The sequence below is a fragment of the Phodopus roborovskii genome, unplaced genomic scaffold (genome assembly GCF_943737965.1).
Source record: "Phodopus roborovskii unplaced genomic scaffold, PHOROB, whole genome shotgun sequence".
In the NCBI taxonomy this organism is placed as follows: Eukaryota; Metazoa; Chordata; class Mammalia; order Rodentia; family Cricetidae; genus Phodopus; species Phodopus roborovskii.
Window position 1 is genome coordinate 5,531,690 of NW_026126638.1, and position 20,217 is coordinate 5,551,906.

Below are 20,217 nucleotides of genomic sequence, written 5' to 3' on the forward strand. Positions count from 1 at the left end.
TAGGTTTCCAAGATTTGGCTGTTAGGAATAACGTTGCTATGAACCTAGTTGAGATAATATCCTTGTGGTGTGAATGTGCCTCCTTCGGGTATATGCTCAACAATGTTATTGCAGGGTCTTGAGGTAAGTTGATCCTTAATTTTCTGAGAAATTGCCATAATGATTTCTACAGTGGCTGTACAAGTTTGTCCTCCCACCAGCAATGAAGGAGTGTTTCCCTTTCTCCACATCCTCTCCAGCATAAGCTGTCATTGGTGTTTTTGATCTTAGCCATTCTGATCTGTGTAAGATGGATTCTCAAAGTGGTTTTAACTGGCATTTCCCTGATAACCTAAGGATGTTGAACATTTCCTTAAGTTTCTTTGCACCATTTCAGATTGTTTTCTTGAGAATTCTCTGTTTAGATCTATATCCCATTTTTAAATTGAATTATTTGGTAGTTTGATGTTTAGTTTCTGGAGTTCTTTGTATAGTTTGGAAATCAGCCCTCTGTCAGATGTGGGGTTGGTAAAGACCTTTTCCCATTCTGTATGGAATCCTTTTGTCTGCAACAAGTGATTTTTTAACTGATAACCCATCTCTCTAGCTTCTCCAAACTCATTTTATAAAGCTAGTATGATGCTGATATCAAAACCACACAAGACAAAAAATTAATAGATGAATATCCATAAAGAACACAGATGCACAAATTCTTATTGGTAAACTATATTCAAACCCATGTTTTAAAAGAGCAGGTATCACTACCAAGTTAGTTTCATTTGAGAGATGCATGGATGTTCAATATATGTAAACCAATTATGTTGTCTATCACATAAATAGAATAAACTTCAAATGACCTGACAGATCTACATAACCCCACCTGGATGGCATTGCCCTACATGTGGAATTGGGGTGGGGTGAGGGGAAGGGAGGGTAGTCAGGGTGCATGTGAGGGGCAGAGAGGGTAAAGGGAGGGAGGGATAGGAAACTGGGATCGACATGTAAAATAATAAATTAAATAAAAAAAGATTATAATATCATTCTACTAGTAACATGCAAAGCCTTTGACAATATCTAACATCTCTTTAGGATAAAAGTCATGAGTTAGATAACTAAACATAAAAAAGGCCAAATATTAAAATCCTGTAGCCAATATAATCATAAAGGGGGAAAAAAATCTCAGAGTTCTATGTAAGATCAGAAACAGTACAAGACTATCTCCTATCCATTCCTATTTAACACTGTTCTTGAAGTCTTTTTTAATTAAATTTATTTTTAAATTTAATTTATATTCCGATCAAAGTTCTCCCTCCCATTCTCCCTCCCACCTTGTGTCCCCCTCAGCCCATCCCCCATCCACTGTTCCCAACAGGTAAGGGCTCCCATGGGGAGGTGACAAAGTCTGGTACATTAAATTGGGACAAGAGCAAGTCCTCCCCTCCAACAGAATGTGTGTTCCAATGATGGCTGGAAGGTGAATAAAGACAACCTAAGGCAGACCCAGTAGTCTGTCCTGTAGCAGAAGTGCAGGTATTAATTAATTAAATTTAGAAGGGGAATTTGTCAGGGCCCATAAAGATTCGCTTTACTCCATTTTGACTAAAGGTCAGAAAGTTCAAAATGATACTTAGGCTTTAAGTCTATAGCTTGGTGGCCGGTAGCAGATTTCTCTATTTAAACAATAGACCAGGGCTCAGGTGTGTTTATTTTCAACCTTGAAAGCCAGATAGCAGGTGTGGCTACCAAGTACCTGGAGGATTAACTGAAGTAAGTCTCCTTGCCCCTTATACATGATAATATAAGTCTTATGCCATTGTCCCCACTTTTGATTTGGGTACTTAATTATGTTAAAGAATAAACTAATGTTGTTCAGGGTTGGATTGAAAGGCCCTCCTGACACCTATCCTATGTCTCTGTGTCTCTGTCTTTTCTCTTAACTCCTTTATCTAGCCCTTCTTGGTCAAGACTCCCCTTCTCAGGTATGAACTGTGGGCTGCCTGGCTGGCTCTGACTGCAGCCCTTCAAAGACAGCACCCCACAAGTAGAGAGTGGCTCAATAAAGCCAGTAGATTCATGACATTTTTCTGGCTGTCCTTGATCCACAAATAACATCAAATTCACAAAGATATTAGCAAAACAACAGGAATGAATTGTTTTTGTTTTTGTCAATGGTTTAGTGAAAGGCTTCTCTCTCTCCAGCAAGACCTAGTTGCCACTGATAATGGTCTTGCTATTCCCCAGGAAAAATTGGTCATGACATTGAACCCCTAAGAGTCATCTCTGGAAAACATTCTATCTAGTGATGTGATGTGATTCTTTTTCATGCAGTCTACATGAGTTTCAGGCAGCGTTTTATCTGGTTTGTATTATAAAGCTTCTCAAGTAATGTATACCCTTCCTCCCCCCCAATTTTGGTGATACAAATAATTTTATAGGGTAAGTTCATGGTATATATAATAAATCATAGTTTATTCTGAATAATGAACTTTATTAGTGTAAATTTAATTATATGTATATATACATATATATACTATATATATACACACATATACTATATACTTCATTCAGTATATATTATATTACATATTCATATATATTATAAATATAACTTGGAAACCACTGCCTTTTTAATCATTTTGCAATAATGATAAAACTTTAATTTTATGTCAATATTCTAATGTGGAAATAAGGGAGATATGTAAATCCTACTTCTTCAACAACAATCTTGATATTTAATAATCCTTCATGTGAATATCTTGGTTCTTACTGTGTATTGAATTTTAGCATCTTTTCTGTCATCCTTAGGTTTTCTTTATCATGTTTTTTGAAAGACAAATAACTTCTATCTACTGTTACTATCCAAACTAAGATGTAAATGTCAACTACTTACACCCAGAGAATTTCCATTTAACAAGGAACCAATATGTTATGGAAAGTAGTTAAGGCCTTTATGGTAACTAAATCTCTGACAGATGGAAGCTACTTTGGAAAGGAATATTTTTATGTAGGAAAAACAACAACTACAACAACAAAAAACTCCCCCAAATCAGAGTCTATACAAAAATCAAAAGCATCACAAGAACTTTTATTTACTTAACACCTGTTTTCAATTTATTTTCTTTGAATTTCTTCTGGCATTTATGTGCACTTTGTGTGGTAAAATATATTGTTTTGTAGTATGTTTTTTCCCTCATAGACAAAGTGCATATTTATCATCTGATGTCAATAAAATTTACCATATTATAATTGTTTAATGAATTGAATGTATAGCTTTTGATTTTTTAATAGTTTATGTTTAGGATGTTCTCAAATGTGTATGGCAGGAGTTTCTTAGCATCTGTATTATGGGAGCATGTAGCTAGAGGGTTTTGTCATGGAGTGCTGCAAAATCCTTCATAGCATCACTATGCCTCACCATGTGTTGCTTGTATCCCATTCTGAGTTATGACAAAAATGTTTTTAAACATTGCCAAATAGCCTTAGAGGAGAAGGAAACAAAAATAGTCTCAGATTGAAAGACACTTGAATACTACCTCATTTACTTTATGCACAAACAATTGCATTTGTGCTTGCAAACATTTGTGTGGCTTTCTTTAAAGTTCCAAAACATCACAGGCAGATGACTGTGCATATTGTGAACTATGTGGCTCTGTGAAGTTGCATGCATTTTTTGCTGTCAGAACTAGACAATAACTCAAGAAGAATTTGAATGATTAACAATAAAATAAAACATGTTAAAAAAAACTGTAGATGACCCTAAAGATATACATATATACTGTACTAATTTTTTATTGCTTAGTAGCAGTGGACAGTTGAGAAGAAGTAATTAGTAGAATCTTGACAAATTAATAATGAATAAAGCACAGTGTTTCAAAATATACAAAGAGCATCATGTAAAATAATAAAGGTAATTGCAGTAATTATTCAATTAAAAAAGCTTTGATTGGGGCATGGAGTTTTGGGTGTAGGGATAGAAATATTGTGTTTCTAAGTGCAACAATTTTTAAATCTCCTCAAAATGTAAGTGAATTGTTAAGTAATAATAAATTTAGTTTTTCAAACTTGAAAGAATTGAAAAAAAAGAATTAAAGAAAACACAATAATGTTCATTCATTGAGTTGAGGAGGGCCATGTCTGCTTCCACAGTTCTAGTGCAGCTGTGGGCTGGGCTACCACTGGAGACCATATTGGTGTCGATAACCTATGTTGCCTGAGAGGCCACGTTGATGTTATGGTGGTGTCTATGGCCTGTGCTTCAATAGAGGACTATGTTGATGTTCATGGTCTATACTGCCACCAGAGATATGCTATCAGAGACCAGTGTGTTGCTGATGCCTGAGACCATGTGGATGTTCATGGTCCATGGTGTCGCCAAAAATGTACAGTTCCCTGATCTATGCTGCTTGTCATGGTATAAATGACTGCTGACTCACAGTTGAGAAAGAGGTCATAGAAGGCTTCTGTGATAACCTCTACTCACAGCATACCCTCAATTCCCAAAATAGTAACAGCATGGACACAAAGCCATTGAAAAAAACTCTTAAAACTTTTGATCTAGCAATGTGGCTCAACAAGTAAAGGCTCCTGCCACCAAGCCTAATGACCCTACTCCAAATGATGTGGCAGATTTTGATGATCCCTCCTAGAAGGTCTCACCCTCCCTGGGGAGTAGGTGGGGAATGGGATGGGTAGGTGGTCCGAGGCCATGAAAGGATGGGAGGGAGAGGGAACTGGGATTGATATGTAAAAGAAGAAAATAATAATAAATATTTGTTAAACATGAAAGAAAAAAAACTTTTGATAAGGATGCTGAATGTAGTAAGCACTCCACAACGAATGGCTTCTGGGGTGTGGAGGTGGGAAAGAACTCACTTTTCCTTAAGGATCTGGCCACTGGGAGTTTGACTATGCTCCAGTGATACATGGGCATGCAATTGGATTTTTTTCCCTTTATTTAATTCTTCTTCTTCTTTGCGTGTGTGTGTGGTGGGGAGGAGGTGGGGGAGGGCAAGGATCACAAGCCTTCGAGAAATACCTGGGAGGACTGTGAAGTATGATTGAAATGCATGATGTGAAATTCCCAAATTGTTACGAGTAGTATTTCCCTCCTGCTGCCAGCCCCGCCACCCAGAGCCGTGGTGCCAGCCCCAAATAACACACAGAGATGCTGTATTTGTTATAAATCTGTTGGCCAGTTACTTGTTTCTTATCGGCTAGCTCTGTCTTAATTATTAACCCATTCTATTCATCTAAGTGTTTCCATGTGGTCTCATCTTACCAGAAAGAGGCTCTTTCCCAGGTCTCTCCATGTTGACTCCTCTTTACTACTTCCTCTCTCCTCCTTGCCTCCTAGTCCCGCCTATCTTGCTTTCCTATTGGCCAATGTGGTTTATTCATTAACCAGTATGAGAAACATATTTACAGAATGACATCTCCCATCACCAAGTAGTCAATAAAAATATTAAATTGAAAAAAGTAGCCATTCAATGAAGATTTTAATCATCAAATATTCACTGGAATACATAATACACTTGAATCAAAATTATGCAATCTGATGATCACTGAGCATTTTAGAATGTCATATCTCCATTCATCACCAGAGATGGGCCAAGTTCCCTTTCTTTTGAACAGCAGTCATGTAACAGAGCAATTATATATTTAAAAAGACATATAATAAAGGCAAAATTAAAAAAAAATCTATGCTTTACCTGTAGAAAAGAGCCCTAGAGGGACTTCAATACAGCCCTGAAACCTCCATCTTTCCCCTTCAGGACTATCCTATAGCCAACCTTTTAGGATACATTTAAAATTTAAACGATTAATGAGTGTAATGCTTCTCTGTTCACATGATATGTGAAATTCTAAAGGAAGGCAACTGGACACTTCCTTCATCTTCCATAGGTAACTGGTTTTCCCTCATAAAATTAATGTCAACAAGGTCTCTGGCTGTGGGTTAACGAACAAGTCAGAGAAAAAGATCTCTACCAAGCACTGGAATGATCCTGTTCTAACCATGCCACCAACTTCTAACTTTTCCAACTCTGAATGCCCTTTCATTGAAAAATGGAGGAAAATATATGAGAAAGGGCATTTTTTTTTTTTACCCAGCCTTCCCCAGTCTGATTAATCATGACTAAACGGTGTCCTGCGCTAATATCTGTCTCCTGCTATTTTCAGCGTTTTCTTTGATGGAGGCAATGGAGTCACAGGGATTGAGAACAGTCAGGTCCTAGATTCCAATTCTTGGGTTTCAAAGTGTTTATTATGAGGGCAGGTTACACAGTCAGTGACCTATGAGACCACAACTACGTAGGAATTACCTAAAATCAAAAGTTGATCCCTTTGATGAATCTTGTTCAAACTGACTAAAGATATAATCTCTAGATACAGAGTTTACTTAATTCAGCAAGAATGCTGGCATAACAGGCTACCCTCTTACCTGGTATTTTTCCATAACTTTGTTGTATCTCTTCTGTGGCTGAGAATCAGGGTGCTGCAATTCTGTTTGCTTGATACTGGCTGTGAAGAATGAAAGTTATTATGAGCAGGGGTCAGGACTACCTTCTAAGTTGTAGCCTTTGGTTCTGACAATATTCAGAGAGTGAGTAACCCTTGTGAATCTGGACTTAATCTTCTACCCTCTAGGTTCCTCATAGGGAAAGTCATTTGATAACTGCTGCTAGACAACTGCTAAGAATCACAGGGTCTATCTGCAGTCTTCTACATGTCAGCATCCAGTTTTGCCAGCACCATTTGTTGAAGATGATTTTTTTTCATTGTATAATTTTACTTTCTTTGTAAAAAAAAAATCAGGCGTTCATAGGTGTGTGAATTAATATCAGGGTCTTCAATTTGATTCCACTTGTCTGTCTGTTATTGTGTCAAAAACAAACTGTTTTCATTATTATAGTTCTATAGTAGAGCTTCAGGATGGATGGATATAGTGATGCCTCTGTAAGTTCCTTTATTGTACAGGACTGTTTTGGCTAACCTGGGTTTTTAGTTTTTCCACAGAAAGGTGAGTATTGTTCTTTCAAAGTCTGTGAAGAACTGTGCTAGGATTTTGATGGGGATAGCATTGAATCTGTAGATTGCTTTTGGTATGATCGCCATTTTTACTATGTTGCTCCTACCTATCCAAGAGCATGGGAGATCTCTCCATTTTCTGGCATCTTCTTTAATTTCTTTCATTAAAGACTTAAATTTCTTGAAATACAAGACTTTCACTTGCTTGGTTAGAGTTACCCCAAGATATTTTATGTTGTTTGTGGCCTTTGTGAAGGGTGATGTTTCTCTGATTTCTTTCTCAGCCTGTTTATCATCTATATATAGGAGGGCTACTGATTTTGTTTTTTGAGTTAATCTTGTATCCTGACATTTTTACTGAGGTGTTTATCGGTGAAGGAATTCCCTGGTAGAATTTCTCTGGTCATTTATGTAAAATATCGTATTACCTTCAAATAGTGGAAGTTTGACTTCTTCTTTTCCAAATTATAGGAAACAAGGAGTACCTTAAGAGAGACATATATGAACCCCCCCCCAAAGGGGAAAGGGACAAGATCTCCTGAGTAAATGGGGTACATGAGGAGACCAGGAAGGGAAGTAGGAAAAAGAAGAGGAGGAGAGAAGGGGGGAGGAGAACATGTGGAATCAGGAAGGTTAAGTTGGGGGAAGAACAGAGGAGAGAAAGGAAAGAGATACCTTAATAGAGGGAGCTTAAGGAGAAACTTGACACTATGGAAATCTCCAGGGTTACACACGGATGACCCCAACTAAGAATCTATGCAATAGTGGAGAGGCTACCTTAAATGCTCTTCCCTTATAATGAGATTGATAACTACCTTAAATGCTATCATTGAGCCTTAATCTGATAGCTGATGGAAGCAGAAGCAGAGATTCACAGCTAAGCACTGAGCCAAACTCCTGGAACCCAGTCATAGAGAGGGAGGAGTGATGAGGAAATGGATCAAGACCATGCCTGGGAAACCCACAGAAATAGCTGACCTGAGCAAGTGGGAGCTCATGGACTCCACACTGACAGCCAGGGAACCTGCATAAGATCAGACCAGCCTCCCTGAATGTGGGTGTCACTTGTGGGGCTTCAGCAGTCTATGGGGCCTCTGGCAGTGGAACCAGTATTTATCTGTAGTGCATGAACTGGCTTTTGGAGCATATTCCTTATGGAGGGATTCTCTCTCATCCTAGATACAGTGGGGAGGGCCTCAGTCCTGCCTCAAATGATGTGACAGACTTGGATGATCCCCCATGGGAGGCTTCCCACTCCCTGAGGAGTGGGTGGGGGGTGGGAAGGGGAGATGGTGGAGGGAATGGGAGGTCACGAGTGATAGGGTACTGGGATTGGTATGTAAAATAAAGTTGTTTTTAATTTAAATAAAAATTAATTAAAAAATAATCACAGGGCTAGTAAGGCTGTAGAATTACACAATATAATACCAGTTGCTATTTTGGCCAGGAGAACTGTTTACCTTTCCTTCAGATACTGGCCAGTGAGAACTTACAGCTATTTCCTTTGAATCAATGCACTCATAATAATGTTGTGAACTATAAGACTCTATTATTTTACACCAAACCACTTTGGGGGCTCAGGAAAGTCTAGTTTGCAAGATGTAGTGTTGGTTTTCTTTTGGAAGGCCATTCAATGCTGCTGATCATGGAGATGGAAGTGAACGGTACACAAGTGTTTGGAGTTCATATTTCACAACCTACCATGTCATACTTTTGTGCCCAGCATTTTCTTGCTTTTATCTGCCTCTTTCACAATCTTCTGTCCTGAAACATCTTTAAACTTCATGAGGGTAGTTTTCTTTTCTGCAATACGTACAACATACCCACACTCTTCTACCCGCAGCAGTAGAAAGAGTGGACAGGTATTTAAACACTCAGCAGAGTTCTCCCTCGTATTCTGCCTTTTGCTTGTTCACAAAGCACGAGGTCCTCACAACATCAGAGGCAGTGGGAGAATGTTCTACAAGGTTCTAATCCTCTCTGCATTGTGTGTCATGGCAGTTTCCTTTCCCAATCCAACTTCAGGTATGTACACACTTGAGGTACTTTGGGGAAAGAGGTTTAAGATGTGTATGTGTGTGTCTGCGTGCGTGCGCGTGTGCGCGTGAGAGAGAGAGAGAGAGAGAGAGAGAGAGAGAGAGAGAGACAGAGAGAGACAGAGAGATATCATGGACTTTTTCATGGGGTGTCCACTCCTACCTCAGCCGTTGTCATCACTCCTGCATAGCCCTAGAAGTCATAGCCTTTTTTTTTTTATTGAGAAAGAATACTCATGAATCTGAGGCTTATGATGCTAAGAAATCTTAAGACATGAGGACTGGGTATTGCATGGAATATGTTACAAGTGGGGTTCGTAGCATAGTTTATTCAATAAACAAATCCATGGAGAATTTTGGGGTTGAATCAGCCATTGCTTATGCACAGGGACAAACATTTTTCTTGTGTTTTAGCCAATGGTAGTTTCATTTGGAGCTTTCAAAAACCTTCAAGTGTTATTAGGTGCAATGTGGAATTTTTTTCTGTCCCATTTTGAATGATAGGCAGGTGAAGGTTAAGATTAAGCACAATAAGATTACTCTTTCCTTAACTGATTCCCCAGAGAAGCCTGGTAAGGATGCTGAGCTTACTCCCTGAGAGTGAATAGAATGCTCCCAATAGTTATAGAGAGAAGAGTAACTGCCATGAGACCACACTGGCTCACGAGCCACTTTATGTTCCTTGCTTGTCCATAAAGAGATGACAGAAACATGTTCATGGAGACTTGAGCTATATGTTTTTCCCTATCTGATTTCCCTAGAATATATGAGTGATCAACCAGCATCCACTCTTGACCTACATGCTTCTATTCATGAGCTACAAGTTTCTACTATTGACACAAAAACACCTACCCATGAGCCACAAGCATCTACTCATGACCTACAAGCACCTACTCATGAGCTACAAGCATCTACTCATGAGCTACAAGAGACCACTTTTGACCAGCAAGCATCCATTCTCGACCTACAATCATCTACTCATGAGATACAAGCATCTACTCTTGACCTAGAAGCGTCTACTCATGATCTGTGGGAATCAGCCAGAGACAGCCAACAAGCATCTGACAGAGACCTACTAGAAACATACAACATTGACAAGTTTACAGTGAATGAGGAGGTTTCTGGTGAGTTTATATTCATTGCTCCTGCAATGCCAATCAAGAACAAGAGCTTGGAGATTACATAGACTTCTAGGAAATGATGAGGTGATTTATGGAGGCATTTATGGACCCCATGTTCTCTTTCTGGGAGTAAAGCTTGTTCTTCCTCAGTGCTGTATTTTATGTTCAACTTGTGTCAATACCTGTCTTATATTTTTTTCCATTGCCTTCCATTGAACTGGGGACAGCAAGTGCCAGCCTTCTGGGAGAAACCAGTGAGATCTCAGGTAAGGTTTCCTTTTTTCCATACATGCTGACCTTCGATTCTTTCTATACAAGAATTATCCTATGATAACTAGTGTTTGGGAGATATTTATGGCTTTGATCCCAATGTGTAATACATCTTAGCAAAGATAATTTTAATTTTGAAGAAAACAATATCCTTTTCCCAGAACATTTGCCCAAGAAGGAACCTGTCAATGGGTTCCAACACGGTTCTATCCTGAAAACTTGTCACCTTGTGTCTTAGTCAAAATTATATTTCTGTAAAGAGACATCATGACAATGACAACTCTTGTAAAGGAAAACAGTTAATTTGGGCTTGCTTACAGGTTCACAGGTTTACTCTATTGTCACCATGGGTGGAAAGCATAGCAACATGCAGGCAGACATGGTGCTAAGAGGAGTTGAAAGTTCTATACCCAGATCTAAAAGAAGCAGGGATAGAGATACTAAGTCTGGCATGGGTCCTTGAAACCTCAAAGCCCACTTCCAGTGACACACTTTCTCCAACAATGCCACACATGCCCACACAAGAACACACCTCTTTGTGTGTGTGTTTATTTTTTTGTAATTTTTTTTCTTATTTTACATATTGATTCCAGTTCCCTCTCCCTCCCTCCCTCTTTTGTTCCCTCCCTCCCTTCCTTCTTCCTTCCCTCCTCCCTCCCATGTCACCTGAACACCCTCCCATCCCATCCCCCCCCAACTCCACAGGGAGGGTGATGCCTTCCAGGAAGGATCAACAAAATGTGTCAAGTCATTTGGAGTAGGAACTAGGCCCTCCCTCCTGCCTCTAGGTTAAGGGAGTATCCCTCCATGGGGAATGTACTCTCAAAGAAGGACACACCTCTTAAGAGTGCCACTTGTTGATGACTAACCATTCAAATCTATGAATCTATGGGGACAATTCCTGTTCAAACCACCATACCTGTTTGCAGTGACCTGCCCTTAGGTTTCACCAAAGAGGAGGAACAGTCTTGGCTGTCTCTGTTGGGAATGAAAATAGTGTTGATCTCTTGTTTTTGTGTTGTAGGTGATTGCTATATAAGATGTCTCACAAGAAAAAAGAACTAAGTAAGTATATAAAGCCATTAGAATTCATGCAAAAAGAAGGGATTGGAAAGCATTTTGATAACTGTAATCCTGTACTTCCATGTGCTCTCATGACTATCTGTTTTTGCTTGTGATGTTGTTAAAATTTTTCTGTTTGTACTCAGTGAGGGCATCATAAAGCAGTACCAGTGATTTAGAGGATGGCTGCCTTTGTTGTTATTTTTCTAAAGGACAAATTTTAAAGTATTGGTCTTTATGCTTAGACACACTAGCTTATATTACCAGTCATTGACTATCTAGTATTATCTTGGGGTACTCAGAGATTACTGGTATAATTTGGAATCAAGAAACTGCAGTTACTAGATGCTAAAGAATCTGTAAGTGTGAATATAAATCTGGGTTTAAATTATTTAGTTCTATTTAGATTTTATTAGTTATTTTACAAAGTGTGGGATTTCTATCTATATATGTCACTTTACTTTTGTTCTTATTGAAAATTCACTGTCTTGCTGCATCCCATCTTCAATTTTTACTCAAGCAACAAACAAATGCCTTTGTTGTACAGTGGATCTTAATAGTACAATGCAACAATACTTCCCCAATTTACTTTGGGCAGTAAAAAAAAAATCCCAATATGATTACATGAGCCAGATGTAGCTTCATGCCTGAGGCAATCTGGTTATGTCTGTGCATGTGCTGGATCCCCTGTTTCTGATCTATGAGAAGTTGGTTATCTCCTTATATCTTTACCTGGACATGGAAGAGGTGTTGTATAGGTAAGAAATTGTCAATAAACTGAGAAATGTGTGTTTTTAAAAGGAGAAAACTGTCACTATAGATTTATTTCTCATGTGAGCATTATAAAGATGAATATTTCTTCACATGTTAATGCAGTCTAGTCCTAAGAGCCCCTAATTGAAAGAACAGATATAGGTGAATATGATTCTATCTTTTCTGAATATTTGGTCTTTGAGGATATTTTGCCCTAGGAAGATTTTCAAGGCAGGCAGATGCAGGGTTCCATAACTTTTTTTTCTTATTTTACATATCTATCCCAGTTCCCTCTCTCTCCCTCCTTTCCTCCCTCCCCGCCCCCATGGCCTGTGACCACCCTTCCATCCCACTCACCCCCACTCCACAGGGAGGGTGATGACTTCCAGGAGGGATCAACAAAATTTGTCAAGTCATTTGGAGTAGGAACTAGGCCCTCCCTCCTGTCTCTAGGATAAGGGAGTATCCCTCCATGGGGAATGTGCTCCCAAAGTCCTTTTGTGCACCAGGGATACATCCTGGTTCTACTGTCAGAGGTCCCTTAGACTTCCTAGGCCTTCTAACTGAGACCCATGTTCAGGGGGTCTGAGTCATTCCAATGCTGGTTTCCCAGTTGTCAGTCTGGGGGTTCATTAGGTCCCCCTTGTTCAGGTCAGCTGTTTCTGTAGGCTTCTGTAGCCTGGTCTTGTCCTCCCTCTCTGTATCTGGATTCCAGTTCAGCTCAGTGTTTAGTGTGGGTATCTGCTTCTGTTTCCATCAGCTACTAGATGAGAGCTTTATGATGATGGATAAGTTAGTCATCAATCTCATTATCAGGGAAGGGCATTTAAGGTAGCCTTTCCATTGTTGCTCAAATTGTTGGTTGGGTTCAGTCTTGTAGGTCTCTGGACATTAACTTATTTTTCATAGTTCTTGTCCAGTTGACATGCCAATTAACCAAAACCATTCTTTGGGACAGAGAACACCTGTCCAGCTTAAGTGCTCAGCTAAATATCTACTGTGTGGGGGGAACAAACTGTCATAGAATCCTCTGCACTGAGCTCCTTTGCAGTCATTTCCCTTCTAAGAGGTTAGGCTGTGCACAGTGCCTTGGAAGTTAGGAGGAAACGTTATGGCCACAGATTCACTGGAAGCCTCCAGTCACTTTGTCCACAGTACACCAGACTTTTAGAGATAAAGGAAACTCATCTCTTCATTGAAATTCCTAGTAGACCAGAAACAGCATTCAAGACTGAGTTGGCTCAATGTGTACTTGTACCTTTGTTCTCTGCCATCACTGATCACTTCTCAGAGATTTAGTGCCATTTTAGATATGGGCTTCAATATACTGGAGAGAATTGCAGCACATCTTTAAAGATGGCGACCTTAGCCAATGTATCTTTGAAAAGTCTTAATTTTCAGCGCCTTCTCTCTCCACAGGTCAACTGATTGCATACACAGAAACAAGGTGAGATGGGGGACTGGGAGTCTCTACCATGAGTTGTCATAGCATTTTTTCTTCCCCTCTTTCTAGGAATCATTTTCTAGTCCAGTCTTTGAAGCTTACCTGAGGGATAGAGGAAGATAAGATTCCAGATTTTTGAAATTATCAGCCATAGAACTCCACTGAAACTTCCAGAGATGAGTGCTTGCATCAAGAGCCCAGCCCTAATACTTTATCATGGTCTTGGGTGTTTTTTTTTTTTTTTGAAACTCTATACTTCTTGCAATAAAATTAATATCAAAACTGGTATTTAGCTATTGTTTATAAGCTACAAGGAGAGGTAAGGAAGGTATCAGTTCCAGATGAGATGTATCCCATGTCCATGGCAATGGTGCTAGTGAGAGAATAGAGTTCATCTTTTGAGGTTCTTTTTTTGTCCTCATAAATCTTTTATAGCTCTTATATTTTCCCTTCTACCTCTTGCTCTCTGTCTCTCTCTCTGACTCTTCGTGTGTGTGTGGTTGTCTTTATCTCTTTTCCCATTACTGTAATGATGTAGTTTGGCAAAAGAAAATTAGAAAAGTCTGAGTTTATTATAGCTCAATTGCAGCTTGCAGTCCAACATTGTAGTAAAGTCACAGAGGCAAGACTATGAATCAGCTGGACCTACTGTATTCATAGACAAGAAGTGAAGAGTAGGCTGGTGGGTAGAGGCCCTTGCTGGGCAAGCATGCACACCTGAGTTAGATGCTAGGAACCCATGTGAAAGAAGAAGAGACTTGATGTTCTAAGTACTATGTTCTTTGACTTCCACATATGAATAACTTCAATTACCCCCCCCCCGCATACATAATACACAGTGCGGGACAAAGAAAAAGTAAAATCAATATATTAGTGAAAAAGAGTAAGTATTCCCAGGTCTGTTAACCCAAATAAGCAAATACCTTAGAGGCATGTTAATAGGCAAACCTAATCCAAATATTTTCCTATTGTAATTTAATAATTTAGATATGTGTTTATGCATATGCAAGCTGAAGTTGTTATTTGTCATCTTTGGCAGTTTGTCCCACATCATATTTTCCAATATTCAAAAAGTACTTTATTAGCTCAGTGAGTATTTGATATGGTGAGTGATTATATTTTACTCTCTCTTCTAACTCTTCTGAGTATACTCCTCCCCTTTGCCTTCCCACCCATATTCATTTATTCTTTTCTCATTAAGGCCAATTTGTGCTGTGCAAAAATTCTTGGCTACGTGGACTCTATTGTTTTTCCATCATCACAGTGGCTACATGCCGCACCAAATCCAGTAGATTCTGTGTGACAAGTTCCATAGACTGAGGCAATTACTTCAAAAGAAAGAGGTCTCCTGAAAAACGGTTGTGGAACTCTTAGCTGGAGAAAACATATTGACCAATTTCTAGCCTTCTATTATTTATTTTTCATATTAACAAAATGCTCCTGAAAGCCTATGCTGACATTTTAAACAAAAGAAACGAGAAACCATCCCCCGAGACGTGGTCACTGACCATGAACTCGTCTCTGGGAAAACTAGCGCTTTTTGAATCGTTCACGTTATTCACATAAGTACAAATAGTATTGATAAAAACTTTCCCAACAATAAAACTTCATATAGCTGTACATGTGTAATTGAGAGTGGATTTAAATGTTTGGTAAAGAAAGCATTTTAATAAGAGTCAAAAGAGCTCTATTTCAGCTCTATTTCAAAGACTCACAGGAACTAGACAACACATATTAAACAATAACTGACCATAAAAATTTATTAACTTGATCTTAGAAATAGACAGTTAGCTGAGGTTAGCCTTGAATGATTTTCATATTTATTGTTTTAAATAGCCTTGGATAAGTTGTGTGTGTTACTGGGCCTAGTAACGATGATGTCATCTGGGCATTCAGTAAATATAAACTCTGAGAAGATATTTGTTTTATTATAAAAAGCCTTGCTTGAAAGCTGCAAAATACATTTCAGATTCAAACTGCCTCTGTGTTTGTTTCTGTTTGTCACTGCCAAATCCTTACTCACCTAGTCTTCTAGGTGAGTACCCTAATCCCAGGTTCTTCCATACCTGGCTGGCATAGTCTGTGGCAGCAGCATCTGAATCTACTGCAGTTTCAGTCAGTAACTGAGGCTCTGAATTTACTTGTCTACTTCTCAGAAAGCTGCCCTGTATCTGGCCAGATTTGCCTCTTGCCACTGCCACCAAATGTAGTTTTTAACTAAATCGCTATTATCTTACTCTCCTAGTTGCCAAAAATTGGCGATGAGACTTGGTGCCCGAGTTTCCTCTCCATCAAGGACTTGGGCTTGCACAAGTCTTGTAAATGCTGTCACAACTACTGTCACTTGCTACGTGCAGCTGCTTTTTTATTTTCAGGAGACACTGTTTGCCTTATAGTCACCCGTGTAAGCCTCTGGTTCTTACACTACTCCAGCTCTCTCTTCCACAATGATCCCTAACCCTTTGGAAAAGAGGAGTGAGGGTATATATATATTCCATTTACTGCTGAATATTCCGCAGTCTTATCCTCTGAACATTGGTATGTGTCTTTGTATTGATCATTATCAACTGAAAATGAGAGATAAATTTATGGATGTGATGATAAGTCATTGCGAGTTGATTTGATGTTATGTCAACCTAACCTAGCAGGATAATACCGGCAGGTCTCTGACTGAACTGTGGCTTCTCAATTTGATGGATCTTGCTCCTGAAAACAGGAATCTGCTGGGCTTTAATCACCTCCCTTCCCCAGCTCTGGAGGTTAATTACAGATGCACAGCTGTACTTAACTATTACTTGGGTGCTGGGCACCTGAATTTGGATCCAAATACACGAGAATGGCTTTACTGACTGAACACTGTCAGAAGCACTTTCCATTCCCGTTTTCCTCACTTAACTTGGTTATTTAGAAAGTGAATCAGGGTCTCCATGAACTTTCATTCCCACAGCTCCTTATGAAGACTGAAAATTTGAAGACGTCTGTCACAACGCTAAAGACTTCAAAGATGCGATAGATACACATGACTGAAGAGGAACAGCACAGGTATTTAGGCTGCAAGGAATTAATTGAGCTGCAATTAATTCAAATCTTATGGGGTTGGAGGCCTTCTTTAAAAAGCTGCACTCCGTTCAACATGTTTTTGTAATTGAATTTTGAGAATAGGTTTCCCTTCAAGGGGAGACATTACTAGTTTGCCTCGTGTTAACCCTGTTGCTTTTGTTTCTACTTGACGATTTATAGAGAGGAACTGACACTTGTCATGGATAAAAGGAGAACATGGCATGGCATAGCAGTGTGGGAAGGTGGTAGTTTTCAAATTGCTACTATGAGAGTTCACCATAAGGCTCCCACCTTCTCTTTAGTATATTAACCCACTAACACATCATTAACACACGTTATCAACTTTCCTCCTTGACTCAGGGAAGAAAATTATTTGTTGAGCAGTGAGTATTTTGCTTTTGTATATGTAAGTTATTGCTTTTCAGACAAACCTTTGCTGTATAGCAGCTATTAACGGAGGGGTAATTGTATGCCTTTGTTCACAAGCAGAATACCTCCAACTAGATAGTGATCATATGCTTTTTCTGGGCTGATTACAATGCCATTTTTCCCATTCAGGGATAGAGATAGACCCAAATTCAATTTTTTAAAACCAAGATTACTATAACACAGTAGATTTTTAAAATGTGGGAAGAATAAAAAAAGGAACAAAATATGCTCAATATAGAGGATATAGCCTTCCTGTGTTTCCTAAACAAACCCTGCTACCTGGTTAAATCCGTGCCATCTTTTCAGACTGCATGCTGCAATTTAAGGAGGGTCAATGGTACCTTTTCCTTTAAGGTGGCATTTCAGATTCAGAGGAAATGTAACTGTAATGACACCTCTTCATTGACCAATCACTGCTTTTCACATGTAAGATAAGTTTGTAGCATCAATACTGGTGGTAGAGGCTGAGGCTGATTTTGAGGAAAAGTTAGTGCAAGCCTGAGCCCGAGTATCTGTGGGTCAGAGACAAGAACTCTACCCATCATGGGATTCTTTTAACCTCTGAGAATTTTCTCTTTTGGAGAATGGGGACTAGATGATAGTCTTCATCCTAGTTTTCAATTCTGGGACCCAGTTAAAGCGACTCTTGTTCTAGACTCTGTCCGCTGTCATTTTAGTTTGTTTCTTTGATGAAAGCAGTGAGTTGTAGGAGCTCAAGGATTTAGTGACATCCAACATTCGGCACTCCAGTTCTTGGTTTTCTAAGATGCTAATTCTGATGAGTGTGGTCATCCTCAATGACCTCCAACCCTGTAATACTTAACTAGTCTGTAACAATGAGAGTTGGTCCCTGTCAGTGGAATTGTGCAAGGCAGATAAAGATTTGCCTGTTAAGCATGGAGGTCAGTTTAACCAAGCAAGAAAGGTAACTCACAAAACCTGTCTCAAAACCAGGCATTTTCCTTTATCTATGTTCATCTCTTCTGTGGGTTAGAGTCAGTCCTACAACCAAAGACATATCTCATGACCTTGGAGTAAGGGAAAGGTCATAAGCAGAAGCCTGGTTCACAGGTCCAAGAAAGTGGTATCGTCTTAAGAATCACGATATTTTTTCCTCCTAGACTCTGGTGGCTCAGAGAATTGACCTGCATGTTCTTCTTGTAACTATTTTGAGAGATTTGGCCTGAGACAGGATGTTTATGAAATTGAAGTGTATTATATACACACAGCATTAAGACCACATTACTAGATTCAGTAACCATTATTTTCTGCCAGGGAATATTTCACTTTCTCTATGTGAAAAAGTTTTTTCTGGATAATCCCCTTAATCACTTAGACACATAGTATAATTTCCTGCAATTCAAACAATATCCTTTTAACCAGAGGCCAGCATAAGCATATCTTTCATTTATACCTTGATGCTGTTTTCAAACCACAACAAGGTATCCTGAGGCCTTAGATAATGAGAATATTCCTTAATTATGACACAACTTATATATGTATTTGTGTGTGTAAAATATTCTCTCCATTTAGAAAAACTGATGTTAATAGTTACTATTTCATTGGGGCTACCAAGATGGACCAGCAGTTACGACTATTTGCAACTCTTCCTGAGGACCTGAGTTTAGGTCTGGGCAACCATATGGTGAGTCACACTGCTTAATTCTATTTACAACTGACTCTCTTCTCTCCTCCCTAGGCACTACATGCATGTGGCACACACACATGCACAAAGGCAAAACCCATTCACATAAACAAAACACAACATAAAAGGTTACACCTAATTAATACTACTTGATTTGATCATAACGAATGTGATACACGATACAACATGCCACCCTTAAGTTGCTTTCTGTCAGGCAAGTGATCACAACTACAAGAAAAGTAGCAGACACATGCTGACTGATTTTTGCTGTAGTCAGAGAACAGTGGATGCTGACTTGATCTGTTAGAAACCACAAAATCATGTTGTAATATTAGTCTGAAAACATAATCATAGTTCCCTTAAAATTTTAAGTATCGATATGTAAAATAAGAAAAATAAATAAAAAAAAGGAAAAAAAAAAACAAAACAAAAATTTAAGGAACTTTTAACAGACAAAATGATTCATTTATTTACCTGCTGGATTTGAGTTCAGGGCTCAAACAAGTCAAGCAACTACTCAATGACATTGTTGAATACAGCACAGACTTTAAGCAATATTTTTAATCTACATGTTGCCATTGATGATGTATGTGTTAGACTATATAAGGAGTACTTTGTCTTCTATCAATATTCCAGTGGGCAGTATAGTTGATTATATATATCAACTATATATACATATATATGTATATATATGTATTTATATGTATAGACATGTATAGCTATAGACAAGAAGATAGATATGAAGAAAGGATATTGAAGTAGTTGTGGGGAGTGTCAGGCAGAATTGGGCATATCAGGGGATTTTGGCATGGATATAATCAAAGCATATATGTATGAAACTATCAAAGATTAAATGAATAGATCATGTGAAGATTGAAATAAACAAGATGCTAAGATATTAAAAACAAAGGAAACAAGAAAGAAATTTTTCTTCACTGTCTTGAGGGTCTTCTGTTTGGTTTTTTGATTAATGAGCTAAATTAGGTATTTTCCTGACAAAATTTTTACCTAATAATATTTTGTCACTTGAGTCATTTATGGTATTTCTTATTCATGTATTATTTTTTAAACATGTATTTATTTCTGCAATGTTGTTCTTTTCGGGGAGGTTGAGGCAGGGTTTCTCTGTTTAATGGCCTTGACTGTCCTGTATCTCCCTTTGAAGACTAGGCTAATCTCAAACTAACAGAGATCCACCTGCTTCTGCTTCCCAAGTGCTGTGATTAAATAAAGTCCTGCACCACCACAGGACTGCCTATTATTAGGTTTATTTGATGATTTTTTCAAAATCTTTTCTAAATCTAATGTCAAACTATGTGTTTCAGGTAAATTTGGTAGGTTCCAGAGTTCCTTTAAACTTCCTCAGAGATTTCCCTCCCTCATTATGAAAGA

The 20,217-nt window shown here is 38.6% G+C and overlaps 1 long non-coding RNA gene across 1 annotated transcript; it reads left to right on the forward strand.

The window, feature by feature from the left end:
* The first annotated feature begins 9,959 nt into the window (after positions 1–9,959).
* On the forward strand, positions 9,960–13,929 carry LOC127239137 (uncharacterized). Its single transcript, XR_007835964.1, has 4 exons — positions 9,960–10,165; positions 10,390–10,428; positions 11,457–11,497; positions 13,761–13,929. It is a non-coding gene; the product is annotated as an uncharacterized LOC127239137 (long non-coding RNA).
* Positions 13,930–20,217: the final 6,288 nt, after the last annotated feature.